Source organism: Chenopodium quinoa, unplaced genomic scaffold, assembly GCF_001683475.1.
Source record: "Chenopodium quinoa cultivar QQ74 unplaced genomic scaffold, ASM168347v1, whole genome shotgun sequence".
In the NCBI taxonomy this organism is placed as follows: domain Eukaryota; kingdom Viridiplantae; phylum Streptophyta; class Magnoliopsida; order Caryophyllales; family Amaranthaceae; genus Chenopodium; species Chenopodium quinoa.
Genome location: NW_018742616.1, coordinates 3,288,390 through 3,298,222, shown reverse-complemented (window position 1 = coordinate 3,298,222; position 9,833 = coordinate 3,288,390). Strand labels below are relative to the sequence as shown.

Below are 9,833 nucleotides of genomic sequence, written 5' to 3'. Positions count from 1 at the left end.
CTTACATTGTATTAATTTGGGGTACTCAACGATTATATGTTTATATTTTATTTACTAAATATTTTTTTACATGCAGATCTAACACATCATACGACACAAATAAAATTTCGTATCAATACAAAACCCCATCAAGCGAATTTTGTGTTAGTAATTTTGTGTTAGTTTTAGGTCATTAATGTCCGGGTAATTTTTAAAATCTTATGTTTAAATTATATTTGTAATTATTTGTTACATTGTATTTATTTAGGATACTTAACGATTATTTGTTTATGTAATGACATACGATTAGATGTTGTATACTTAATATATGGATGACTTTGGTTAATTTTGGAGATGATGAAAAAATTCCAATGCATAGATTTGATTTTATATCGCAACAATTTTCATTTATTAGTAAATATATTAATTTATTTTATATAAATGTAAAGATTTCATTTATATCAATTTCAGTATGGCTAACATTTCACGGTTCAATTTATCCATTGATGTAGTTGGTTGGTTGTGGGCGAGGTTGGTGATTCTATCGAAATAAAAGATATTGTAAAACAATGAAGGATGATTTAGGATTTAAATTATTAAAAATTTTATCATTTCACATTAAAGATTTTATATAACGGAAAAAAATATCATATTTACAATTTATTTATATTTAATAAATTCATTATAAATTATAGTTAAAAAAAATATTAAACTTTTGTAATTTTGTCTGAAATTATTAAATACAATAAATTAAATAATTAAAAATCTTAGATGAAAAAACCGTGCATCGTACGGGCTTCCATCTAGTAAGATTTTAAAATAAGTTGAACTGAACATGGCCATGACAATTTTTTTTTTTTTTATAAATTTTCACAGGAACAATTGAAATACATTAGTTGAACTAAGGGCTTGTTTAGTTCACTTTATTTTTGCTAATCTAATCTGGTCTGATTATCTAATTTGACCAAACTTTGACCTAATATGTATGCAAATCTATAAGGAAAAAATATATCAAGTAGATCTTGTTAGTTTGTAATAATGTGTACTTTATTAATATGTAATTTTCATAAATTTTTTCATTATGAAACTAAAGATATGTAGCAATATATGTAGCAATAAAAAGCTGCTAGATGATCTGATCCGAATTTTTTTTTTATTTGATCTGATACGAACTTATTTTTTTCTGATTTGATCTAATCTAAACTTTTTTTTTTCTGAAATAAGACCCTGTTCACTTCACCTTAAAAAAATAATATTCAGTAAAAATAATTTCAGTTCAGTAAAATAATTTCAGTTGAGCAAAAATAGTTTCAGTTCAGTAAAAATAAGTTCAATTCAGTAAAAATCAGTAATTTTAAAGAAGAATTATAATAGAGAATCAGTAAAATTGATTTCAGTTCAGTAAAAGTAATTTCAATCCAGTAAAATTAATTTCAATTTAATAAAAATAATTTAAATTCAACAAAAATAATTTCAATTCAGGCAAAACTAAAGTGAAGTGAACGGGACCTAAGTAAATATTGCCCTGATTTGTGTAATGAAAACACATAGCCCTGTTTACTCATACATCACCCAAATTAAAAACGTCACAGCTGCACAACTATAACCCTAATTGGCACCCCTCTTTCTTGTTCCTCCCGAAATCGTCCCTCTTTCCTCTCTCAAAATCACAGAGAAAATGGTAAATTTCTGGCAGTTTCTTCTCCACAATTTATTCAATCAGTGTTTTTTTTTTTTTTTTTTTTTTTTTTTTTTTTTTTTTTTTATCAATTTAATTGTTCGGCTAACTCTTTTGCCCCTTTTTTAAATTTTGCAGGCCGATTCTCAGCGCAAGAGGTTAATCTCTCCTTAATTCTTTAATTTTGTCAAATTAATCGCTGTTAAGATATTTGTTGCTGTTCCTTGAGCAATTTTCGATGTTTTTATTTCTGCGATCCGCCCAATTTGATGGAGTTTAATCTAATTTTAGGGTTTTGCGGTTAAGGTTGCATCAATCAGAATTGTGTTTGCATTGGATTTCTTAATTTTAATATTTAATTGTTGTAATAATCTACTTTTGGGTAATGATTTTTCCTCTTTGACTATATCGCCTTTAGATTGTCTTCAGTCTATCTGATAATATGTTGAATGTATATGCAATTTAGGAGAACTATATTTTGAATTTTTTATCGTACTATACTTATGAATAGAATTGTGAGCAATCGTGAAGATTATATAATGGAAAAGCCCGTTGATTTTGAGGTTAATTTGTCGGGTCTGATAATTTTTAATTTATATCTATGTATCTAAATGCTATCAATTTTTGTGTTGGGATAAAAAAGTATAATTTATTTAACGTGGCTTAGAGTTAGAATATGGAACAAGAAAGCTTTACTTAAATTAAAATTAGCTGATTTTGTTGAATATTTCTTTTCTTAATTTGTCTTTGCCATGTACTCTGGGAATATTAAATGTATTCTTCATTATTGGGTGGAAGATTATAGTAGTTGATTTCAATGGAGGGAAGAAATGAGTACAATTTAAGGGGAAAAGATGAGTAGTAGGAAGTAAAAGCTAATTTTTTCAGAATGTCTCCTTTTGTTAAGGATGTAAAGCATGTCACCTAAGGTTCTGCATCTTCTGTTATCTGTGTGCAAAACAGGGAAAAAGCTGCTTTTATTCTTGTATTGTGCTACTATTTTTGTAACACATGAATTTTATACCAATGGGTTCTGGGTTTGTGCTTTACCTTTATTTCAGTGAGACATGAGGATCTGGCCTATTGATGATCTTAGAATGGCAAAGTCACTTTTTTCTTGAAACTCTAAAGGGTGGGGGGCGGGGGGGGGGGGGGGGGGAAATGCCTTTCCTGTTGGTGTATTACTACTGTTTTTTGTTCCTATGATTTTGCATTTGTATGATGTGCTGAACTGTGGGAAAATTGGTGCAGTGCCTCTTTTTATGTCTAAGCTTTTGTAGCTATAGACTGGGCTGCTCAATAGTGATGTGAATTTGATGACTTGGGATAGCTGTTCGACATGAAACATGTTTAATCTTTAGGTTCATTAGGGATTTGCAAACTCTTTGATAACTTATTAGAGCTTCTATTCTAAGGATAAATATTACTGGTACAAAATTAATTCAACATCTTGCTAGCAATGTCTTATCGCATATGCTTTTGGTTTCTGGAAAATGTGCTATTTGACTGTAAAGTCCACTGATGTATGGCAGTCTCCAACTTCTTTTTTCTTTCACTTGAACTTATCTTATTTGTTGGATATTGTAGGTATACAAGATCTCCATCACCTCGGAAAGCAAGATCTAGGTCTCAGTCCAGATCTAGATCAATGTCTCCTCCTAGATACCGATCTCGTTCTCGTTCCAGGTCAAGGTCTGCGAGTCGTGGCAGGTTAGCTTGAAGCCTTAAAACTATTTTCGTTGTTCACCTTTGTGCTTGACTGCTTATCCTTCATGCTACTGGCAGGGTTGAGACGAATCCTGGAAATACACTTTTTGTAACTGGTCTCTCTTCTAGAGTTACTCAAAGAGAACTTGAGGATTTTTTTTCCAAGGAAGGGAAGGTGACTACTAGATCCATTCTGAAAATTTGATCTTCTAGAAAAGAGACTAGATTTCTTTTGGCTTGGTTAACTTTATTTTTATGTATGCAATCATCTACTTCCTGTGTTTCTTTTTACTTGTAACACTTTGACTTTTACACTATTCACATGCTCACTCCACTTTGACCGACTTTGGTGATTTATAGTTAAGGTAAAGCATAGTCATGTGGGATTCTTTTAGATTCGTCTCGGGTTATGCTTTCAAAATGTACATTTTTTATAATTTTTACTTATTGTAATGAGAAATATTTGTGATTCAAATAATGCATTGACAAGCGTGAAATGAGAAGTGTTGTAAGTAATAAGAAAAAGAGGAAGTAATAAATAGATGGACCCCACAATCTGAATTTCTAATTTGACAAGTTATTTTTCATATCAACGTCAATTTGATTAAAAGAAAAAGAATACTTTGTATTTCTCTTTTTTTTTTTTTTTTTTTTCTTTTTTTTTTTTATTGCTGACACTTCTCATTTCACGCTTGCCGATGAGATATATCAGCGGCTATATACCTTATTAGCATCAAGCAAAAACTATGAAAATGTGATAGTAGGAAGTATAAAGCGACGCGAATCTAACACCATGACTTTAAATCATCTAAACTAGTTGAAGTAGAGTATGTGAATAGTGCATAATTCTAAGTGTTGCAAGAAGTTTTTTTAAAAAAACCCTGAGGAAGTAATTAGGATCTATCTAGGAGTTACATTTTACATATTATTATCCATTATATTAATATCCTTGAATGTATTGTATTGCTTTGGTTTCAGGTAAGCTCAGTATTCTTGGTCATGGAGCCGCGTACACGCATATCAAGAGGCTTTGCTTTTGTGACTATGGATACTGTTGAAGATGCTGATCGTTGTATCAAGTACCTCAATCAATCTGTTCTTGAAGGTCGCTACATTACTGTTGAGAAGGTATTTTTGCTTTTGTTGGCATATTGTATTGGAAGAGGTATATTGACCTTCTCCGTTAACTTGGAGGTTTTTGGTTACATTCAGACTACATTGCATCAGCTTTGTTGGCAGCAATCAAAGATGATGAGTTTCATCCATCTCAACTTTAGACAAACAGCTTGATCAAACGGCCAGCTAAACATATATCTCATGCATCTGATCAACTAAACATAGCAAATATTGCCCAACAACTTAGAACAACCGCACTCACCATCAACTCAACTAATCAACGGAAATTTTCAACATTCAACATTTCTAGACAAGCATTTATGGTACTTGATACCATATGTTGGTATTGCTATTCTTGTATAGCTTAAGGCTTGTTTGGTTGGTTGCTGTTCCAATATAGCTGAAATACTTTCTTATCCCTTTACGTATATTAAATAGCTGATTTGTCTGCCATTTTATGTGCCATATTTGTGTATATATATGCCATGGAGTAGATTTTGATAACTATAGCCTTGAACCAACAGTTCTTCCTCTGTCTTAATAGTTGAGCACTCTGGAATTCTGTACCTCACTACCTAGCTTTATTTTTCTTTCTTTTATTTGGGGATACGAGTGCTGTTGGAGGCTTGGAGCTCCCTACATCCCTTTATGGTTTGGACTTGTCGTTACATTTTTTATTTTTCCTTGCATTATTCCCCTCTCTCCTGACTACTAATGGTTATGTTTCTCTTACCCATCGAATTTGCATAATTGAGACTTATTAGAAGTCTTTGTCTTGGTTATACCATTTTTTTTTTCTATTATAGTTTCTGGGAATTATGCTCAAGTATCTAATACTACATACATCTGTAGTGTTGGGTCCTCAGGTGTGGTACGGTAATTTTTTAGTTTTTGTTAATAGATCTTAAGTGACTAATAGGTTAGAACCTACCTGCTTTATTTTTATGTTAATTTTAGCTGTACTTCCCATTTAGTGGTTTTAGGAGATGCAGCAGGGAGTGTGAATTGGCCGTAGTCACTTTCATAGGATAACTCCAAACCTTAGAAGTTTACATCTTAAAGAACTTAGTAGTTAGCTGCCAATTATGTCAATTTAACACGTGTTTCAATGGCTATAATCTAAGCATCAAGTTAGATCACCAGTGGTACTCACTTGTAACATGAAGGAGATTGGGGGCAGTCAGGATTTTGCATAATAGTAAGCTGGATATTGTATTAATTGGTTTTGAGGAGGGCACAAGTGGATTTCAGCAAAGAAGTAAGTTAGAAAGACTATTGAGGTAGTTAGATAGTTAATGTTACAAATTGTGGAATGCTCGTAAGAGAGAGGGATTACAGGGATTTTGCTGATTGTTACAAGAAAGGGAGATACTATTCAGTGAGAGGATATCCTCCTCTCGAAGTGTGTTTAGCTTGAATAGAGTAATTAGTTTGATTACACTAATTATCTAATTCAAGTTTATTATGTCTTCTGCTACATGCTTACATTTCTTCAAGAATTACGTTATATACTTCGTATACAACATACTTGATTTCTCTTTTTATGCTCAGTGCATAAAGAGACTTACCTAGGCATTGAGGCACATGGTGATATGGGCCATGTAGCTTTTGGTCTAGGCAAGGGAGAGGCAATTTGGTTAGGCGCACAAACTTATTTTTGTTTTACCAAGTGTGCCTCACTTGAATGAGGTGCACTGCACTTAAGTGTGTCTAAGGTGTAACCCATATCGCCTAGGGCACTTTGAGCCTATGTATACATTTGCAGTATGTAGTTGTACTATATTCCCTATATCTTATATACCCTTAGGTTGCCCTTCTCCACTGTTTTGCTTTTAGCTTCTTTGTTCCTGTGCTTTATAGTTTTAGTTACTATTTGAGTAACATAGAGTGCTTATCTGCTTATATGCCATTTACTTGACACTGTTTTAGAATTTGCATTGAAAATAGTTTGAGTGAGATGTTTGTCTTGCTTTTCAGTCAAGGAGAAAACGACCAAGGACACCGACACCCGGACAGTATCTTGGATTAGGTAAAATCTGGACTCTCTCTCTCTCTCTCTCACCCTCCCTCCCCCTCTTATATTTTCTTTTTCTTGCAGATCTTTTATGTATTGACCCAGCTAAATGTTTTCCATTTCTATATTTGAATGATATAATCTTACAGGACATCGTCGTAAATTCCGTGGTGGGTATGGTGGTCGTGATGACTATGATCATAGGAGGTCACCAAGACGTTCACCATATCGAGGTAGTCGAGGTTATTCTCCTCGCCGCTCCCCTTATGCTGAAAGGTCAAGGAGGTACAGGTCAAGGTCATACTCTCCTTATGGAAGCCCAGACAGAGGATATGGGCGTCGCTCTGGTGCCTATGGCAGATAAGAGAATTGTTGTAAGCTATTTGGAGATGAATGGGGACTATAATACTCTCTTGTCAAACCATGTTAGTGTCTAGAATGTGTATGTTGGTGCTTTTTATAGTTGTAGCTGTTCAACCCTTGGTTCTGACTTTGTAGCGACGCTATTTGCAACATGCTCTTTGTTAAGATCGTTTGCAGGTTGCATTATATGACTCAAGTATTTACAGAGCTATGTATCTGCTTCTTAGTGAACTCAAGGCTGAATTCTCTTGCTGTGTGGAGGTTTCTGGTGTTGGTTACATGCTTTCTTTGTTATTCAACGGTGGTTTGGTAGTGGTTAGTACTAAGTACTCAGCAGGGTATGTTTTTCTCCAAAATATAAATAATTTTGCAGTAAATATCTTTTATAGTGTGCACTGATTTAAATCTTTTGATCTTCAAAACTTGAAGTCTTTTTTTTTTGACAAGATCTTCAAAACTCAGTCTTTTATCACAAAAAAAAAAAATGTAATTTTGATTGGCTAATTAATCTCTATGTTGAAACTTGAAACTCTCAATATTGATAGTTTGTGTACGCAATTGTAATATTTTGTTTCAATCATACGGTTAATAGATGACATGAGCAAAAATTAAAGAAAGTAATTAAAATTTCAATCATGATGCCTATAATTCGCATCATGCTCTCGAAAGTTCTGTATGTGAAGATGTGTATTAATATACTAAAATTGACTTGATTTTAATGTATAAAAAAAACTAATGTTGCCATGAAAACTTTTGTTGGATTAATCATAGAGTATATTTTAATAATGTTAATTTTTTATAACTTAAATCGATGCATAATTAGTGATATTAATGGTTAAGGTTGTACATTAGTGATGTTTATGGGGGGCTCAGGTTCAACTAAAAATATCTTGGTTGAGATTACAATAGATTTATGCATAATAATACATCTTTATGAAAAATCAATTGACAACCATCATTGATTTTTATAAGCTTCAATATAGTATCTGAAACAACAAATTTAGAATTCCACTCTCAAGACAAAATCTTCTTGAAAAACCACAAGTTGTCTAGAATCTAGATAGATCTTAATTAACGATCAACAAATGAGATGGGCCTCAACATAAGACTACACTAATTCTAAGGGCAAATTTAATAGATGTCCAAGTTAATGGTGGTCATTATATTTTTTTATTACTTTCTCTCTCTTTCATCTCATTTATGTCCAACTCTCGTACCCACTTATGCCCATGCACTCACATTGGTTGTCCTCTAATTATGTGGGCATTGATTCTCCTTTCCTTCCATTTTCCATGTGAACCCCCATCAATTTAAAAAAGAAAAATAACTAAACCACCTCTCTTTGTAGGACAAGTGGCGAAATACCACAAAATGCCTACAATCAACAAGTGGTCATGGCCATGACCTGATCATGAACCATTTCTCACCAAAAGTACAACTTTTTCATTTTTTTAAGCTTTATTTTTTTTTTCCTCTTTCTTCATGCCCGCCCAAAATGGGCAACCATTGTCCATGCTCTAAGAGTCAACTACGATGAAGATATGGACAATATGTTCAGGAAATTCAGAGTCACCTTATGGTCTAAGTCACATTGCTCAATTCAATTAATCGAATACAATTTAGTTTTTAATTGAACTGAATTGAATTAAATTAAACTAAAATTAACTAAATTGAAGTTGTTTCGGGGTTTATTGGATGTCCTGCGGGAGAGTTACAACACCAAGACTGACCTCTGGATGCTTGTACCTACAAAACAACGGAGACTCCTGTGGGTGGGAGTTCCGCCTCCGATGATCAAGTTAGAACGTGTTCGGAAGTAAAGGTGCGGAAAGTAAAGTTGATCATACTCCTCTTGGAAGGGGAGTGATCATCCCACTGTCTCAGACAGTCTCGGAATCTGAGCCTCAGCTCTCAAGTAGTGCAATTAAAACTGGAGTTAATGCCCAGCAAGTAATGTACGCGTGTGTTTAATAATTTCTGAATGATGTTCCTCATAGGGAACATTCCCTTTTATAGGGTCTTTGAAATGCGGGCCCAGTACTAGGTTTCTATAACCTAGGACTGACTGGGTTGCCTTGGAGTTTGGGTCGTAAAGGTCGCTTTCCCATTTGGCAATCCGTTTGTCACATGTCGTGACCTTATTGGTCCACCATGGGGCTCTCACGAGGTGACACGTGGCGGACTCTGATTGGTCCACGTGGACAACACGTGGCAGAACTTTATTGGCCCACGTGGCGGGAGAAAATCCCCTAATCATTTGCCCCTCACAGGGGTCACGTGGCATGCCACGTGGCGCCTGTGACAGGTGTCACCGCTATGATTGGCTAACGGTTTTTTATCGTTTTTGGTTTTTTTTTAGCTGTCTCTTGGAATTCACCCCCTCCTATAAATAGGGGATGTCCAAATCATTTGTTTGGACATTTCCAAAAATTCCAGAGAGAACTTTCTTTTTCTGAGAAGAACGACTTTCGACTGCACCAGACCGCCTGCTTTTACAGCCGCTGTAGATTTCCAAGCGCCTTCATCTTCACTGACTATAGGTAACCGCCTGTTTCTTTTTCTTCTTTCGTACTTTCTCTTTGTTTTTCTTTTGAAAATGGTTTCCCAAAAGCACACGACACGGCCTAGGTTAGTGATCAGCCGGTCACCGGGGACGGCTGAACCTAGAACTAGGAGTGCCGACTTCCCCTTGCTGGATCACCTTTTGCGAACTGCCCCAAGTCCGACTGTCTATGTGTCTGTGCAGGGCACCATGGCCAAAACTAAGAGAACAACAAGAGTGACAAATTCAGACGGCTCTTCCTTCTATGCGCTTGTCAGCGAATTGTTTGACGTGCCGCCTGGTGTCCAAGCACTCCTAGTGATTCCATTTTAGACGAATTAGGGGAGGAGGTTCAAAATGATATGCCGGGCTTTGTTGATCTGGCCCACCAGGCGGACACCATGATCGAGAGCTCAGACAGCGACTCTTAGCCA

General features: G+C 34.7%; 1 pseudogene; it reads left to right on the top strand.

Moving 5' to 3' along the window:
- Positions 1 to 1,511: 1,511 nt before the first annotated feature.
- Positions 1,512 to 7,156, top strand: LOC110721651 (annotated as a pseudogene).
- Positions 7,157 to 9,833: the final 2,677 nt, after the last annotated feature.